Source organism: Ranitomeya variabilis, chromosome 2 (genome assembly GCF_051348905.1).
Source record: "Ranitomeya variabilis isolate aRanVar5 chromosome 2, aRanVar5.hap1, whole genome shotgun sequence".
In the NCBI taxonomy this organism is placed as follows: Eukaryota; Metazoa; Chordata; class Amphibia; order Anura; family Dendrobatidae; genus Ranitomeya; species Ranitomeya variabilis.
Window position 1 is genome coordinate 501,366,461 of NC_135233.1, and position 18,534 is coordinate 501,384,994.

The window sequence follows — 18,534 nt, forward strand, 5'->3', positions numbered from 1 at the left end:
TTTAGACACATAGCTATAAATATATTCACTTATATGGATTCCCCTTAGGTGATGATGTGGCCTGGAAAGGTTATGCGTCAGCTTGGGGATACATTGACTAATGGAGATAGCCTGAAAAAGGTGTCGTCCATTGAGTCAGAGTGGAGCTCTAAGCGCTGAAGCTATGAAGTGTCTAAAAACAAGAAGGATATGTTTGAGAAGCATTATATATGTGGATAAAATGTGCGGATACATTAGCTACATATAAAGTGGCGCCGCAATGTCCACCGCTATATATAGAAATGTATTAGCTAGCGTTCTGCCACATCCAAGATGGCGTTCCGTTAGGGATATATTGGCAGAGCGCATGCGCTAAGGAAAGGACTGCCTGCTTGAGCCTGATTGGCTGGCAGACTATGACATGATCAAATGACGCGCAGACATGCGCAGTAGAAGCATTAGAACGCCGTTATCGGCAATTACAGCGTCCTCCATTCGGTTTGGATTGTACACAGCGGGGTAAGGGCTATAAACTATAATACCGTATATGTTCATAGAAAGAGACCAGAGTTCTTTTGGGTATGCAAAGATAAAAGACAAAAGTTTATTGAAAGTTCACACTACATATTAATACCAATAGTATAAAGAGAAACCCAGTAAAGTGACATATGCGCAGAACAGCAACAGGGCAACCAGAAGCCCCCAAAAACTTAAGCCCCCTTGTGCCTCACATCATGATCATATATAAAGTGCACGTGCAGTGAGATCAAGCACAGGTAAGCTGGCATAGCTCATATATGTACCATTAGCCCCAATAGGGAAAGAATCATATATAATATAAACAGAGTAACAGTTCAATATCATACAGAGCCAGCCAGTACTCACCACGGGCAGAAGTAGGGAGGGTTCCGGGGCCGGGTGTAAAGAAAGCCCCCCGACGCGCGTTTCGCGTCCACAACAGACCGCTTTCTCAAGGGAGGTGAAAGGATCTATGCAGAAGGACCTTTTAAGGTCAAAGGTCTGGTCACATGTCTCGCTGGGGCCAATCGCGGGTGGTCAAAGCCGGCGCATGCGCACCGCAAGCCACAGGTCCTGGAAGTGCAAGGGGAGCGTCATGCGTTACTGCGCACGCGTGGGGAAATGCCCCAAGCGTGCGAGGAAGGCATATAGACGCGCCGCCGCATCCCAGGAATCCCGGGCAGCGGAGCGCATGCGCGCAACCACCCGAGGTCGGGCACAGGGCACGGACACTGTTATATATAGGACAATGGGTGAAGAAAAAAAAAAAAAAAAAAAAAAAAAAACACCCGCGATTGGCCCCAGCGAGACATGTGACCAGACCTTTGACCTTAAAAGGTCCTTCTGCATAGATCCTTTCACCTCCCTTGAGAAAGCGATCTGTTGTGGACGCGAAACGCGCGTCGGGGGGCTTTCTTTACACCCGGCCCCGGAACCCTCCCTACTTCTGCCCGTGGTGAGTACTGGCTGGCTCTGTATGATATTGAACTGTTACTCTGTTTATATTATATATGATTCTTTCCCTATTGGGGCTAATGGTACATATATGAGCTATGCCAGCTTACCTGTGCTTGATCTCACTGCACGTGCACTTTATATATGATCATGATGTGAGGCACAAGGGGGCTTAAGTTTTTGGGGGCTTCTGGTTGCCCTGTTGCTGTTCTGCGCATATGTCACTTTACTGGGTTTCTCTTTATACTATTGGTATTAATATGTAGTGTGAACTTTCAATAAACTTTTGTCTTTTATCTTTGCATACCCAAAAGAACTCTGGTCTCTTTCTATGAACATGTTGCTCTGAGTGGGTATATTTCTTCCTTGTATGGGCTAATCGTAGCCCATCAGGTGGATATAAGTATGTTTAAGAGGTTTCTTTGGCTACTAATATTTTCTGTGTTTTTCACAGTTTTCCTCTATGTCGATATGGACTTTCGTGCCTGTGACCAGACGTGGCGCGCATTAATTAATGACACTGTGCAGGACGACACACAGGGGTTTTCTGTAGGCACTGACAGGAGCACACAAGATGCTATGAATAAATTTAAGGACCTAATTAGGAAAAGGACACGTATCTGGTGGAATCATGCATTTCTAGAACAATACATACAAAAAGACTTAATACCCCGTGGCTTACGAGTGCAAGTCTTCCCTTCTTTCCCAGTCGAAGACGAAGCTTTTAAAAATAACTGGGAGACTCTGACCAATACATGTTCTAGAGGTTTCCTAGAACTATTAAAAAGTTTGAATCAGGACTCCCTAACCTCCCTGGAGGGGGAGATTGAGGAGCTACAGACCGTCTTACGTAGGGACATGACGTCTGACGCCCTCAAAAAATTCAATGAGGAAATGGATTCTCTCTGTCAGAAATGGGCGAACGAAATTCAGTCCACCAAAAGTAAGAAATTCCAGAGAGATGTGGAAGACAAGAGACTCTCACGGGTTTATCGATGGCAGAATAGTAACGATCGGTCAAGACCTCGATTTAGAAATTCGACATATTCCAGGTCACGATCAACATCTGCCAGATCCAATCTGTCTGTAGATGATGAAATAATGTCTAAGAATGCCAAGCAGAGTGGAGCTTCAGGAGGCACAGGAAATAATAAGCGAACAACTAGACAAACTGCTAAATCTAAAACTAATGTGGCAGTGTCATCTGACTCCCAGGGGGGGCTTCAGGTAGTCAATTTATCTTCTCACCAACTTACAGATGTTCAGTTACAGCTTTTATCTAAAGGATTTTCATTTTCTCCCACTAATTCATTTCATTATTTTACAGCGATAAAGGATCTGCACTTGTTCTCCCGGAAACTGCTGTTGAAAAAATTACATCAGAAAAAGAACTATGGTGAACAAATGAGCGAGGTCGAGAGAGAGACTCTCCAGAACTTGGAGGACCTTCTGAATGAACAGGTTGGTTCAGATACCAATATATTTCCTACTTCTTCTCTGCCCAGATCTACGAGGTTCCCCCCCTTGTCTCTGAGTCCGGCGATTGAGGTCTTCACCAAATGTGTTGGTGAGGACTTCAAAAAACTCTCAACAAGGAGACGCCATGATAACTTGACTCATAAGGAACGTTTAGCTCTATCTCAATTACAATCTTTACCAGATATTGTCTTTAAACCAGCAGACAAGGGGGGGAACATTGTGATCTGGCCACAGGAAAAATATGAGCGTGAGGCCCTCAGACAGCTGAGGAATCCTGAAACATATTCCAGATTATCCTACAACCCTCTGGCTGCTTTCTCTCTCGACCTACAAGGTATTTTGGTTCGAGCTCTGGATAAGGATATTATCACTAAACAGGTATTGGAGGGTCTTACGGTGAGATTCCCTAAAATTCCAACATTTTACCTACTTCCTAAGATCCACAAGAATGCCCTCGACCCCCCTGGACGTCCCATTGTGTCCGGTATTGGGGGTCTTTGCAATCCGATCTGCCAATTTATTGACTACTATCTTAAACCCCTAGTGGAAACACTACCGTCATATGTACGTGACACGACGGACGCCTTGGCGAGGGTCGATGGCATTCTTGTGGATCATAACACTCTGATGGTAACAGCCGACGTGGAGAGCCTGTACACCTGCATTGACCATCAACAGGGCATCGATGCGGTCCGCCTTTTTCTGGGGGCCTCCGGCCGCGACGGCCCGTTATGTGATTTGATCCTCGAGCTGCTGCACTATGTCCTTACCCACAATTTCTTTGTCTTCAAAGATCATTTTTATCTACAGAGGCGGGGCACAGCCATGGGCGCGGCCTGTGCGCCCTCGTATGCCAATCTCTTCTTGGGTTCCTGGGAGAGATCCATTTTTGGCGACGAGGGCCCACGGGCCGCCTCCCATGTGCTGTGCTGGCATAGATATATAGACGATGTTTTCTTTTTGTGGGATGGGACGGTGCAGCAGCTGGAGGAATTTATGGGGACGCTGAATCAAAATTCTTTGAACATTTTTCTGACTTACAGTTATGACCATAAAAGGGTCAATTTTCTAGATGTTGGCTTCGAAGTGGATCTTGATAGATCCATACAGACAGATGTATATCGGAAGCCAACATCTGTGAATTCTTTGATTCATGCGTCCTCAGCTCATATTCCTTCCACGATACGGGCCGTCCCGGTCGGACAGTTCCTCCGGATGAGGCGGATCTGTTCATCGGACGCAAGATTTGAAAAGCAGGCCTCCGATCTTAAATCTAGGTTTGCTGCACGGGGTTACTCAAACCGGTGCATCAAACAGGGTTACCGGAGGGCACGGGCGACTCCACGTGGCAACCTTCTCAGAGGTACCAGAGCTCGACCATCTACCACCAATAATGGACCAATTCGGTTCATTTCGACATTCAACCACGAGTGGGAGGACATGCGGCAGATCCTAGTTAAACACTGGTCCATTTTGAACGCTGAACCCTCCCTGGGAGAAGACTTGGGTGATTTCCCTTTGATGACTGCACGGAGATCCAAAAATTTAAAGGATCTTCTCGTTAGCAGTCACTATGTGCCTACCATGAAACACCCATTCTGCACCAGAGGCCCAATTTTAGGATGTATACCATGTGGTCGTTGTCTTGCCTGCTCAAATGTCCTGCGCTGCTCCACCTTTGACTCATCCGATGGTAAAAAGACCTTTGATATTAGACAACGGATTTCTTGTAGCAGTACAAATGTGATATATTATGCTACATGTGGGTGTCACAAAATCTACGTGGGACTCACATCAAGAGAACTTAGAGTCAGAGTACGGGAGCATGTGCGGGACATTTGTGCGGCCAAGACAGCGACCGACATCACTCTCCTCAAAACCATCCCCCGCCATTTTCGGCAGTACCATAATTGCGAGCCGTCTTCATTTAAGGTTAGGGGGATAGATGTAATTCATCTCGGTATTAGAGGGGGGGATTATAAGAAAAGGTTGGCGCAAGTCGAGACAAAATGGATCACGGTACTAGATACACTGACCCCTAAGGGTTTGAATGAATCTTTGTCCTTCTCCTCCTTTTTGGGATCATGATTATCCCTATTTTCCTGTGCTCCTGTCATAGTCCTGAGGACTTTCGCTTAGGGTGTTTTTTATTTGTTTTTAATTGTTTTTAATTTTGCTTTATTTATAATCCTTGCAGCAGGACCTACAAGCTGGAGCTAACGTCCATAATGTATGAATCAAGTGGACAATATGATATGGGCACAGACCCGGGATATTGGGATCATTATGAACTTGAAGATATCTGGGAGAACGAATATGCGGACACTTATGGAGGAAAAATTCCCACGGATCGATTCATGATTTATGATGATTTGATGTATTTGACCGGACCTTCGATCCTTATCACTCCATAAATGCTGCTGCATTTGCTTATATTTATGTCCCTTTCTTTCATTTTGTACCTCGTGTCCTTTCTCCCCACTTTTTTCTTCACCCATTGTCCTATATATAACAGTGTCCGTGCCCTGTGCCCGACCTCGGGTGGTTGCGCGCATGCGCTCCGCTGTCCGGGATTCCTGGGATGCGGCGGCGCGTCTATATGCCTTCCTCGCACGCTTGGGGCATTTCCCCACGCGTGCGCAGTAACGCATGACGCTCCCCTTGCACTTCCAGGACCTGTGGCTTGCGGTGCGCATGCGCCGGCTTTGACCACCCGCGATTGGCCCCAGCGAGACATGTGACCAGACCTTTGACCTTAAAAGGTCCTTCTGCATAGATCCTTTCACCTCCCTTGAGAAAGCGGTCTGTTGTGGACGCGAAACGCGCGTCGGGGGGCTTTCTTTACACCCGGCCCCGGAACCCTCCCTACTTCTGCCCGTGGTGAGTACTGGCTGGCTCTGTATGATATTGAACTGTTACTCTGTTTATATTATATATGATTCTTTCCCTATTGGGGCTAATGGTACATATATGAGCTATGCCAGCTTACCTGTGCTTGATCTCACTGCACGTGCACTTTATATATGATCATGATGTGAGGCACAAGGGGGCTTAAGTTTTTGGGGGCTTCTGGTTGCCCTGTTGCTGTTCTGCGCATATGTCACTTTACTGGGTTTCTCTTTATACTATTGGTATTAATATGTAGTGTGAACTTTCAATAAACTTTTGTCTTTTATCTTTGCATACCCAAAAGAACTCTGGTCTCTTTCTATGAACATGTTGCTCTGAGTGGGTATATTTCTTCCTTGTATGGGCTAATCGTAGCCCATCAGGTGGATATAAGTATGTTTAAGAGGTTTCTTTGGAAACTATAATATATGTAAATAACACGTGACACTGTTTTGCTCATAACGATCACATATGAAGAAAAAGTAAAAAGATAAAAAAATGTGGAGAATCAAGTCCGGATTGGTACTTTGGCACAGAGCACTTTATAATGTGAAGATTATACTATGGATGTTGTGTATAAGTTTTGTAAAGAATATGAGAAATTATTTATTCATTGATGGCCACTTTATTATGTAAATGAGTGTGGATTATACTTATATAAAGCACATTTGTATGCTATGCCCACTGCTTGAGAAAGGCTCAGCGTGAGCCGAAACATCGCACAGAGATGTGGGCTAAATAAACTGCACATTTTTTTCACCCTGATAAGGACTTGGAGTGCTGCCTTCTTCTTCTATTTTTGTATATATATATATATATATATATATATATATATATATATATATATATATATATATATATATATATATATATATATATATACACAGTATATATATATATATATATATATATATATATATATATATGTATATATATAATATTGTGATATTTTTGTTATAATTTTACTTTTATTTATTCATTGGTGTATTCAGGTAAAATGAAACCTATATTCCCTTTTTGTTTCTGAAGACAGTTAATATGTGCACCCTTTTTATATCAGGAGTCTATAAAACATTCTCTTCATGAAGTCACTTTCCCTCCATGACACGCTCTTATAATAAATCTTCTTTGTGTTAATGTACGTGGAAGTAGTTTAAATAAATGTAGCTATTTTGAACTTGTAGCTTTATTCGCAAGATAAATTACAACGCTGTTATTTTGCTGCAGTGTATAAACTCACCTTGTGAGTCTTCTTCACATCAACTAGTGAAATTGCTACATAGTTTCTCATACAAAATTACTTCATGTTCAAGGGCATGTGTCTACCAGTTTCCTACTGTCTTTTATTTCCTTGGTAAAAAAGTATGTGTTTTTGTTTTCATTAGTATTTTTGACCTTATAATATCTTATGATATTGTCCATGATTAAATTCATACTTACATTTTTTGCAGTCTTATTAACCCTTTTCTGACATGTGGCATGGCAGTACGCCCATGTCGGACTCCCCCTGTTTGTTGCCGGCTCCGACGCTGAGCCCACACCTATCCGTGCGCATGACAGCTGACTTGTGACAACAACAGCTGAGGGTGGAATCGTGATTCACCCACGGCTGTTAACTAGTTAAATGCCGCTGTCAATCTCTGACAGCGGCATTTAGCTCACACTTAAAAGAAGCACGTCACTAATCCTGCCCATCGGTGATCCCTTCACATGATCGCGGGTCGGCATGACAGCCAGAGGTCTGCAGCAGACCTCTATGGTTGTCTGTCATGGTTCCCAATGGCAAGGGAACGTAAGAAACATATAAATAACGAACGAGCTCTCGGGTGATGGAAACTCGAGTTGACCGTGAGCTAAATCTACCACACAACTAATAGTAGCCAGGGAGCATACCTACGGCTTCCTAAATGCCACGCGCCAGCCGGAGGACTAACTAAGCCTGGTAGAGGAAGAAACAGACCTGGCTTACCTCTAGGGAAATACCCCAAAAGATGATAGCAGCCCCCCACATGTAATAACGGTGAAATAAGAGGAAAAGACATACACAGTATGAAAGTAGATTTTAGCAAAGAGAGGTCCACTTACTAGATAGCAGAAGGATACAAAAGAGGACTTCACGGTCAACTGAAAACCCTTTCAAAAACCATCCTGAAATTACTTTAAGACTCCTGTGTCAACTCATGACACAGGAGTGGCAATTTCAGCCCGCAAGAGCTTCCAGCTACAGAGAATTACAAAAACTGCAAACTGGACTAAAGATACAAAACAAAAGGACAAAGTCCACTTAGCTGATCAGCAGACTAGTAGCAGGAACATGCAACCGAAGGCTCTGGTTACAATGATGACCGGCAAGGAAATGACTGGAGAGCAAGGCTAAATAGGAAACTCCCAAACGCTGATGGAAGCAGGTGAACAGAAGCAGCAAAGTGCAAACAAGTCACCAGTACCACCAGCAACCACCAGGGGAGCCCAAAAAGCAGATACACAACAGTACCCTCCCCTTAAGGAGGGGGCACCGAACCCTCACAAGAACCGCCAGGGCGATCTGGATGAGCCCTATGAAAGGCACGAACCAAATCCGAGGCATGAACATCAGAGGCAGTTACCCAAGAATTATCTTCCTGACCATAGCCCTTCCATTTAACCAGATACTGAAGTCTCCGTCTGGAAATACGGGAGTCCAAGATCTTTTCTACCACGTACTCCAATTCACCCTCCACCAGCACAGGAGCAGGAGGTTCAGTAGAAGGAACCACCGGTACCTCATATCTCCGCAACAGCGACCGATGGAACACATTATGGATAGTGAAAGATGCCGGGAGGTCCAAACGAAAGGAGACAGGGTTAAGAATCTCCAAAATCCTATAAGGACCGATGAACCGAGGCTTAAATTTAGGAGAAGAAACCCTCATAGGGACAAAACGGGAAGACAACCACACCAAATCCCCAACACGAAGGTGGGGGCCAACACGACGACGGCGGTTAGCAAACCGCTGAGTCCTCTCCTGGGACAATTCCAAATTATCCACCACTTGTCCCCAAATCTGATGCAACCGATCCACTACCGCATCCACTCCAGGACAATCCGAAGATTCAACCTGACCAGATGAAAAACGCGGATGAAACCCTGAATTGCAAAAGAAAGGAGAAACCAAAGTGGCAGAACTAGCCCGATTATTAAGAGCAAACTCCGCCAACGGCAGAAAGGCAACCCAATCATCCTGATCCGCAGACACAAAACACCTCAAATAAGTCTCCAAAGTTTGATTAGTTCGTTCCGTCTGGCCATTGGTCTGAGGATGGAATGCAGACGAAAAAGACAAATCAATGCCCAACCTGGCACAGACTGCCCGCCAAAATCTAGACACAAACTGGGTACCCCTGTCAGAAACGATGTTTTCCGGAATACCATGCAGGCGAACCACATTTTGAAAAAACAGAGGGACCAACTCAGATGAGGAAGGCAACTTAGGCAATGGCACCAAATGAACCATTTTAGAAAAACGGTCACACACCACCCAGATGACAGACATCTTCTGAGAAACAGGGAGGTCCGAGATAAAGTCCATAGAGATGTGCGTCCAAGGCCTCTTCGGAATAGGCAAGGGCAACAACAACCCACTAGCCCTAGAACAACAAGGCTTGGCCCGAGCACACACATTGCAAGACTGCACAAAAACACGCACATCTCGAGACAGGGAAGGCCACCAGAAGGATCTAGCCACCAAATCTCTGGTGCCAAAAATTCCCGGATGACCTGCCAGAGTAGAAGAATGAACTTCCGAGATGACTCTAGTGGTCCACTCGTCAGGAACAAACAGTCTACCAGACGGACAACGATCAGGTCTATCCGCCTGAAATTCTTGCAAAGCACGTCGCAAATCTGGAGAGACAGCAGACAAAACCACTCCATCCTTAAGGACACCAGCAGGTTCAGAATTCCCAGGAGAGTCAGGCTCAAAATTCCTAGAAAGAGCATCTGCCTTCACATTCCTAGAACCCGGTAAGTACGAGACCACAAAATTAAACTGGGAAAAGAACAACGACCAACGTGCCTGTCTAGGATTCAGGCGCCTGGCAGACTCCAAATAAATTAAATTCTTGTGATCAGTCAAAACTACCACCTGATGTTTGGCACCCTCAAGCCAATGACGCCACTCCTCAAATGCCCACTTCATGGCCAAAAGCTCCCGATTACCAACATCATAGTTTCGCTCGGCGGCCGAAAATTTTCGCGAAAAGAACGCACAAGGTCTCATCACTGAGCAGTCGGGACCTCTCTGCGACAAAACCGCCCCCGCTCCAATCTTGGAAGCATCGACCTCAACCTGAAAGGGAAGAGAAACATCAGGCTGGCGCAACACAGGGGCAGACAAAAAGCTGCGCTTAAGCTCCCGAAAGGCCTCCACGGCAGCAGGGGACCAATTGGCAACATCAGCACCCCTTTTAGTCAAATCCGTCAGAGGTTTAGCAACGCCAGAAAAACCAGCTATAAATCGACGATAAAAATTAGCAAAGCCCAAGAATTTCTGGAGACTCTTCAGAGAAGTAGGCTGCGCCCAGTCGTAAATAGCCCGAACCTTGACAGGGTCCATCTCAATAGAAGAAGGGGAAAAAATGTACCCCAAAAAGGAAATTTTTTGAACCCCAAAAACACACTTTGAACCCTTTACACACAAAGAATTCTCCCGCAAAACCTGAAAAACCCTCCTGACCTGCTGAACATGAGACTCCCAGTCATCAGAAAAAATCAAAATATCATCCAAGTACACTATCATAAATTTATCCAAATATTCACGGAAAATATCATGCATTAAGGACTGAAAGACAGAAGGTGCATTAGAAAGGCCGAAAGGCATTACCAAATACTCAAAATGGCCCTCAGGCGTATTAAATGCGGTTTTCCACTCATCCCCCTGCTTAATTCGCACCAAATTATACGCCCCATGAAGATCAATCTTAGAGAACCACTTAGCCCCCCTTATGCGAGCAAACAAATCAGTCAGCAAAGGCAACGGATACTGATATTTGACTGTAATTTTATTCAGGAGTCGATAATCAATACAAGGCCTCAGAGAGCCATCCTTTTTAGAGACAAAGAAAAAACCGGCTCCTAAAGGTGATGAAGAAGGACGAATATGTCCCTTTTCCAGGGACACCTTAATATACTCGCGCATAGCAGCATGTTCAGGTACAGATAGGTTAAACAAACGACCCTTTGGAAATTTACTGCCAGGAATCAGATCTATGGCGCAATCACAATCCCTGTGAGGAGGGAGTGAACCAATCTTAGGCTCTTCAAAAATATCACGATAATCAGACAAAAATGCCGGAATCTCAGATGGAATAGATGACGAAATGGACACCATAGGAGTGTCCCCATGAGCCCCCCGACATCCCCAGCTTAACACAGACATAGCTTTCCAGTCAAGGACTGGGTTATGAGACTGTAACCATGGTAATCCAAGCACCAAAACATCATGTAAATTGTACAACACAAGGAAGCAAATCACCTCCTGATGGTCTGGAGTCATACGCATAGTCACTTGCGTCCAGAACTGTGGTTTATTACAAGCCAAAGGTGTAGAATCAATACCCTTCAGAGGTATAGGGACTTCCAGAGGCTCTAAATCAAACCCACAGCGCCTGGCAAAGGACCAGTCCATAAGACTCAGAGCGGCACCAGAGTCCACATAGGCATCCACGGTAATAACTGATAATGAACAAATCAAGGTTACAGACAAAATAAATTTGGACTGTAAAGTGCCAATTGAAATAGACTTGTCAACCTTCCTAGTACGTTTAGAGCATGCCGATATAACATGAGCAGAATCACCACAATAGAAGCATAACCCATTTTTACGCCTATAATTCTGCCGCTCGCTTCTGGACATAATTCTGTCACATTGCATTTTCTCTGGCGTCTCTTCAGAAGATACCGCCAAATGGTGCACGGGTTTGCGCTCCCGCAAACGCCGATCAATCTGAATTGCCATTGTCATGGACTCATTCAGACCTGTAGGCGCAGGGAACCCGACCATAACATCTTTAACGGCATCAGAAAGGCCCTCTCTGAAATTTGCCGCTAAGGCGCACTCATTCCACTGAGTAAGCACAGACCATTTACGAAATTTTTGGCAGTATATCTCAGCTTCATCTTGCCCTTGAGATAGGGCTATCAAAGCTTTTTCAGCTTGAATCTCCAAATTAGGTTCCTCATAAAGCAACCCTAAAGCCAGGAAAAACGCATCCACATTGAGCAACGCAGGATCCCCTGGTGCCAATGAAAATGCCCAATTTTGAGGGTCACCTCGCAGCAAAGAAATTACAATCTTAACCTGCTGGACAGGATCTCCTGAGGAGTGAGGTCTGAGAGAAAGGAATAATTTACAATTATATTTGAAATTCAGAAACCGAGATCTATCTCCGGAAAACACCTCTGGTGTAGGGATTTTAGGTTCAGAAATAGGAGTATGCATAACAAAATCTTGTAAATTTTGAACCTTCGTAGCAAGATTATTTAAACCTGCAGCCAAACTCTGAGGATCCATCTTTAAACAGGTGAGCTCAGAGCCATTCAAGGATTATAAAGAGAGAAAGGCAAAGGCAGTAATTAGAGCTGAAATACAACTGATCCAACTATGGAGCAAGCATAGGGAAAAAGAAAAAAAAAAAAATTTACAGACTTCTTTTTTCTCTCCTTTCTTCTGCCAATAAGTTTAACACATGGCCGGTCATACTGTCATGGTTCCCAATGGCAAGGGAACGTAAGAAACATATAAATAACGAACGAGCTCTCGGGTGATGGAAACTCGAGTTGACCGTGAGCTAAATCTACCACACAACTAATAGTAGCCAGGGAGCATACCTACGGCTTCCTAAATGCCACGCGCCAGCCGGAGGACTAACTAAGCCTGGTAGAGGAAGAAACAGACCTGGCTTACCTCTAGGGAAATACCCCAAAAGATGATAGCAGCCCCCCACATGTAATAACGGTGAAATAAGAGGAAAAGACATACACAGTATGAAAGTAGATTTTAGCAAAGAGAGGTCCACTTACTAGATAGCAGAAGGATACAAAAGAGGACTTCACGGTCAACTGAAAACCCTTTCAAAAACCATCCTGAAATTACTTTAAGACTCCTGTGTCAACTCATGACACAGGAGTGGCAATTTCAGCCCGCAAGAGCTTCCAGCTACAGAGAATTACAAAAACTGCAAACTGGACTAAAGATACAAAACAAAAGGACAAAGTCCACTTAGCTGATCAGCAGACTAGTAGCAGGAACATGCAACCGAAGGTTCTGGTTACAATGATGACCGGCAAGGAAATGACTGGAGAGCAAGGCTAAATAGGAAACTCCCAAACGCTGATGGAAGCAGGTGAACAGAAGCAGCAAAGTGCAAACAAGTCACCAGTACCACCAGCAACCACCAGGGGAGCCCAAAAAGCAGATACACAACAGTTGTCATTGCCAGATTGCTATGAGCCCTGCCCCGTGGTCATCGCTCATAGCAAGTGAACATTTCTGCTACACACAGGAGATCTGATCATTGCCTGTGTGTAGCAGAGGCGATCAAAGTATTTCAGCTTCTAGTCTCCCATGGAGACTATTGAAGCAAGTAAAAGGTAAAAAAAAATGTTTTTAAAAATCTAAAAAAAATAAAAGTTCAAATTACTCCCCTTTTGCCTCATTCTAAATAAAGTAATACAAATAAATCTAATTTACAAATATTTGGTATCACCTTGTTCAGAATCACCCAATCTATCAATATAAAAAAAAGAATTAACCCGATCACTAAACGGCATAATGAGAAAAAAAATTCAAAATGCCAAAATAAGTTTTTTGATCGCCAATAAAATTAAAATGTAAGATGATCACAAGATTCTATCTACACCAAAATGTTATCAATAAAAATTTCAGCTTGGTGCGCAAAAATAAGCCGTCACCCAGCCCCAGATCATGAAAAATGGAGACGCTACAGGACTTAAAAAATAATTAAACTAATTTTGGATTTTTTTTTTTCACCGCTTAAATAAAAAAAGAACCTAGACGTGTTTGGTGTCTGTGAACTTGTAATAAACATAAGGATGAATGACCTCGGGGAGATCAAAACATGCAACACCGCGGAGACACCATCACGTGTTTCTCAGCGCAGTGATCCAGAACACTGCCCCCATCCCTTATGGGAAATATGCAAATGCATGTAGAAAAGCCGCGGAGACACCATCACGAGTTTCTCAATGCAGTGATCCAGAACACTGCCCCCATCCCTTATGGGAAATATGCAAATGCATGTAGAAAAGCCGCGGAGACACCATCACGTGTTTCTCAACGCAAGCAATGAATAGCCAGGTCTTTCACTGGGAAGGAACAACCACGGGAAGGGCAGCATCCAAAAAAAGGAAAACCACCTATGCCAAAACATGGTTTCCATCCACAGACAGCTGTTTCGGGGTATTTACCCCTCATCAGTGTGGAGTAGGAAACTGGCTATTAAGAGCAGTGCCTGGTGAAAAGACTATAAACATAAGGGTGAATGACCTCGGGGAGATCAAAACATCCAACACCGTGGATACACCATCACTAGGGTTGAGCGAAACGGGTCGGCAATTTTCAGAAGTCGCCGACTTTTGGCAAAGTCGGGTTTCATGAAACCCGACCCGACCCCTGTGTGGGGTCGGCCATGAAGTCGGCGATCTTCTGAATCTGGAATCGGAATTCCGATACCGATTCCCGATATGTTTAAGATATCGGGAATTGGTATCGGAATTCAGATTTAAGTGTAGAATAAAGAATTAAAATAAAAAATATCGCTATACTTACCCTCTGACGGGCCCTGGTACTAACCGGGAACCTTCCTTCCTTAGAATCAGCCTTCCAGGACCCTGCGGTGACGTCACGGTGACGTCGCGGCTTGTGATTGGTCGCGCGGCCGCCCATGTGACCGCTCGCGCGACAAATCACAAGCCGCGACGTCACCGTGACATCACCGAAGGTCCTGGAAGGGCTGATTCTTAGGAAGGAAGGCTGCCGGAATGAAGCCGAGGGTGAGTATATTCCTATTAGTTATATACTCACCCTCGGACATGCCCTGCTTCTTTCCGGCAGCCTTCCTTCCTAAGAATCAGCCCTTCCAGGACCTTCGGTGACGTCACCGAAGGTCCTGGAAGGGCTGATTCTTAGGAAGGAAGGCTGCCGGAACGAAGCCGAAGGTGAGTATATTCTTATTAGGTATATACTCACCCTCGGACACGCCCTGCTTCTTTCCGGCAGCCTTCCTTCCTAAGGATCAGCCCTTCCAGGGCCTTCGGTGACGTCACCGTGACGTCGCGGCTTGTGATTGGTCGCGCGAGCGGTCACATGGGCGGCCGCGCGACCAATCACAAGCCGCGACGTCACCGTGACGTCACCGCAGGGTCCTGGAAGGCTGATTCTAAGGAAGGACGGTTCCCGGTTAGTACCAGGGCCCGTCAGAGCGTAAGTATAGCAATATTTTTTATTTTAATTCTTTATTTTACACTTAAATATGGATCCCAGGGCCTGAAGGAGAGTTTCCGCTCCTTCAGACCCTGGGAACCATTGGAAACCCAATGCACTGCATTGGGTTTCGAGTTTCGGCCGACCCCGACCCCGACTTTTTTATAGGATCGGCCGATTTCACTCGACCCGACTTTTGAAAAAGTCGGGTTTCGTGAAACCCGACCCGATCCTATAAAAGTAAAGGTCGCTCAACCCTAACCATCACGAGTTTCTCAATGCAGTGATCCAGAACACTGCCCCCATCCCTAAATGGAAATATGCAAATGCATGTAGAAAAGCCGCGGAGACACCATCACGTGTGGATACCATGTTTCGGCATAGGTGGTTTCCTTTATTGGATGCTGCCCTTCCCGTGGTTGTTCTTTCCCGGTGAAAGACCTGGCTATTCATTGCTTGCGTTGAGAAACACGTGATGGTGTCTCTGTGGCTTTTCTACATGCATTTGCATATTTCCCTTTAGGGATGGGGGCAGTGTTCTGGATCAATGCTGTTGTGAATTCCGTTCTGGAGCTCCCTCCTGTGGTTGCTAATGGTATTTTTGTGAGTTCTGCCCTTGGGCTCCCTCTGGTGGTTTCGAGTGGAACTGCTGCTCCTTTCGGTGGCTGTAGCAGCTGCCTTCACTAATCGCCTTGCCTGGGTTTGTTATTTAAACCTGCTCTGGGCTTTAGTTCATGCCAGCTGTCAATGTTCTTTGTTGGATTTGGTTCTCTCCTTGGATTTCTCATATGGCCTGTCCTTGTCAGCAAAAGATAAGTTTTTGCTAGTCCTTGTTTGTCCATTTGTTTTGGACTTTATTGCTCTGAAAATATGTCTCTTTTTGTCCAGCTTGTCACTATGTCATATTCAGGCTAGCTGGAAGCTCTGGGAAAGCAGATTTGCCCCTCCACACCGTGAGTCGGTGTGGAGTTCATTTTTGTAAACTCTGCGTGGATTTTGTAGTTTTTAATACTGACCGCACAGTATCCTTTTCTCTCTGTCTATCAAGTTTAGTACTGGCCTCCTTTGCTGAAACCTGATTTCATTTCTGTGTACGTCATTTCCCTCTCCACTCACAGTCAATATTTGTGGGGGGCTATCTTTCCTTTTGGGGTTTTCTCTGAGGCAAGATAGCTTTCTATTTCCTTCTTTAGGGGTAGTTAGTTCTTAGGCTGTGAAGAGGTGTCTAGGGAGAGTCAGGAACATCCCACGGCTATTACTAGTGTTGTTGTTAGGATTAGGGACTGCGGTCAGTAGAGATACCACCTTCTCAGAGCTCGTCCCATGTTGCGTTTTAGCCACCAGGTCATATCAGTGCGGCCTCTTAACCACCAGGTCATAACAGTACAGCTGGCCCACAATGTGTTAAATGCATCTCAAAAGAGGGAAAAGAAAGTTCTGAGTCATTTTTTTTCCTTTGTAGCTTGTTTTGTCTTTTTTTTCCCCTTAATCTCTGGGTGGTTCAGGATTTTGGTGCTGATATGGAGGTTCAGGGTCTGTCCTTGCGCGTGGATCAACTCGCTGCAAGGGTACAGAGTATCCATGATTATGTTGTCCAGACTCCGGTATTAGAGCCTAGAATTCCTATTCCTGATTTATTTTCTGGGGATAGATCGAAATTTTTGAACTTTAAAAATAATTGCAGATTGTTTTTTGCTCTGAGACCCCGTTCCTCTGGCGACCCGCAGCACTGGGCATTCTCCCTTGAGCCAGGAAATCCTGCATTGCTCAATATTGACGCATTTTTTCAAGCGCTTGGATTGCTGTATGACGAGCCTAATTCTGTGGATCTGGCAGAAAAAACTTTGCTGGCTCTGTGTCAGGGTCAGGAAGCAGCAGAAGTATACTGCCAGAAATTTAGAAAGTGGTCTGTGCTCACAAAATGGAATGAGTATGCCCTGGCAGCGATTTTCAGAAAGGGTCTTTCTGAAGCCCTTAAAGATGTTATGGTGGGGTTTCCCACACCTGCTGGTCTGAATGAGTCAATGTCTTTGGCCATTCAGATTGATCGGCGCCTGCGTGAGTGCAAGGTGGTGCACCATATGGCAGTGTCCTCTGAGCAGAGTCCTGAGCCTATGCAATGTGATAGGATTTTGATTAGAGCAGAAAGGCAGAAATTCAGACGTCAGAATGGCCTGTGTTTTTACTGTGGTGATTCGGCTCATGCTATTTCTGATTGCCCTAAGCGTACTAATAGGGTCCCTAGGTCTGCTACCATTAGTACTGTACAGCCTAAATTTCTCTTGTCTGTTACCCTGATTTGCTCATTGTCGTCCTTTTCTGTTATGGCATTTGTGGATTCTGGCGCTGCCCTGAACTTAATGGACTTAGAATTTGCCAAGCGCTGTGGTTTTTCTTTGGAGCCTTTGCAGAGTCCTATTCCCTTAAGGGGGATTGATGCTACGTCATTGGCCAAGAATAAACCTCAGTACTGGGCACAGTTAACCATGTACATGGCTCCAGCACATCAGGAAAATATTCGCTTTTTGGTGTTGCATAATTTGCATGATGTTGTTGTGCTGGGTTTTCCATGGTTACAGGTACATAATCCAGTGCTGGATTGGCGATCTATGTCTGTAACTGGTTGGGGTTGTCAGGGGATACATAGTGATATTCCTTTGATGTCCATTTCCTCGTCCCCTTCTTCCGAAGTTCCTGAGTTTTTGTCGGATTTCCAGGATATATTTGATGAGCCCAAGAAAAGTTCCCTGCCTCCTCATAGGGACTGCGATTGTGCCATTAATTTGATTCCTGGCAGTAAGTTCCCTAAGGGTCGACTTTTCAATCTGTCTGTGCCAGAGCATGCCGCTATGCGGAGTTATGTAAAGGAATCCTTGGAGAAGGGGCATATTCGCCCGACTTCGTCACCGCTGGGAGTGGGATTTTTTTTTGTTGCCAAGAAGGATGGCTCCTTGAGACCCTGTATAGATTATCGCCTTCTCAATAAGATCACGGTCAAATTCCAGTACCCTTTACCTTTACTTTCTGATTTGTTTGCTCGGATTAAGGGTGCCAGTTGGTTTACTAAAATCGACCTTCGAGGGGCGTATAATCTCGTGCGTATTAAACAAGGTGATGAATGGAAAACAGCATTTAATACGCCCGAAGGCCACTTTGAATATCTTGTGATGCCATTCGGGCTCTCTAATGCTCCATCGGTATTTCAGTCCTTTATGCATGATATCTTCCGGAA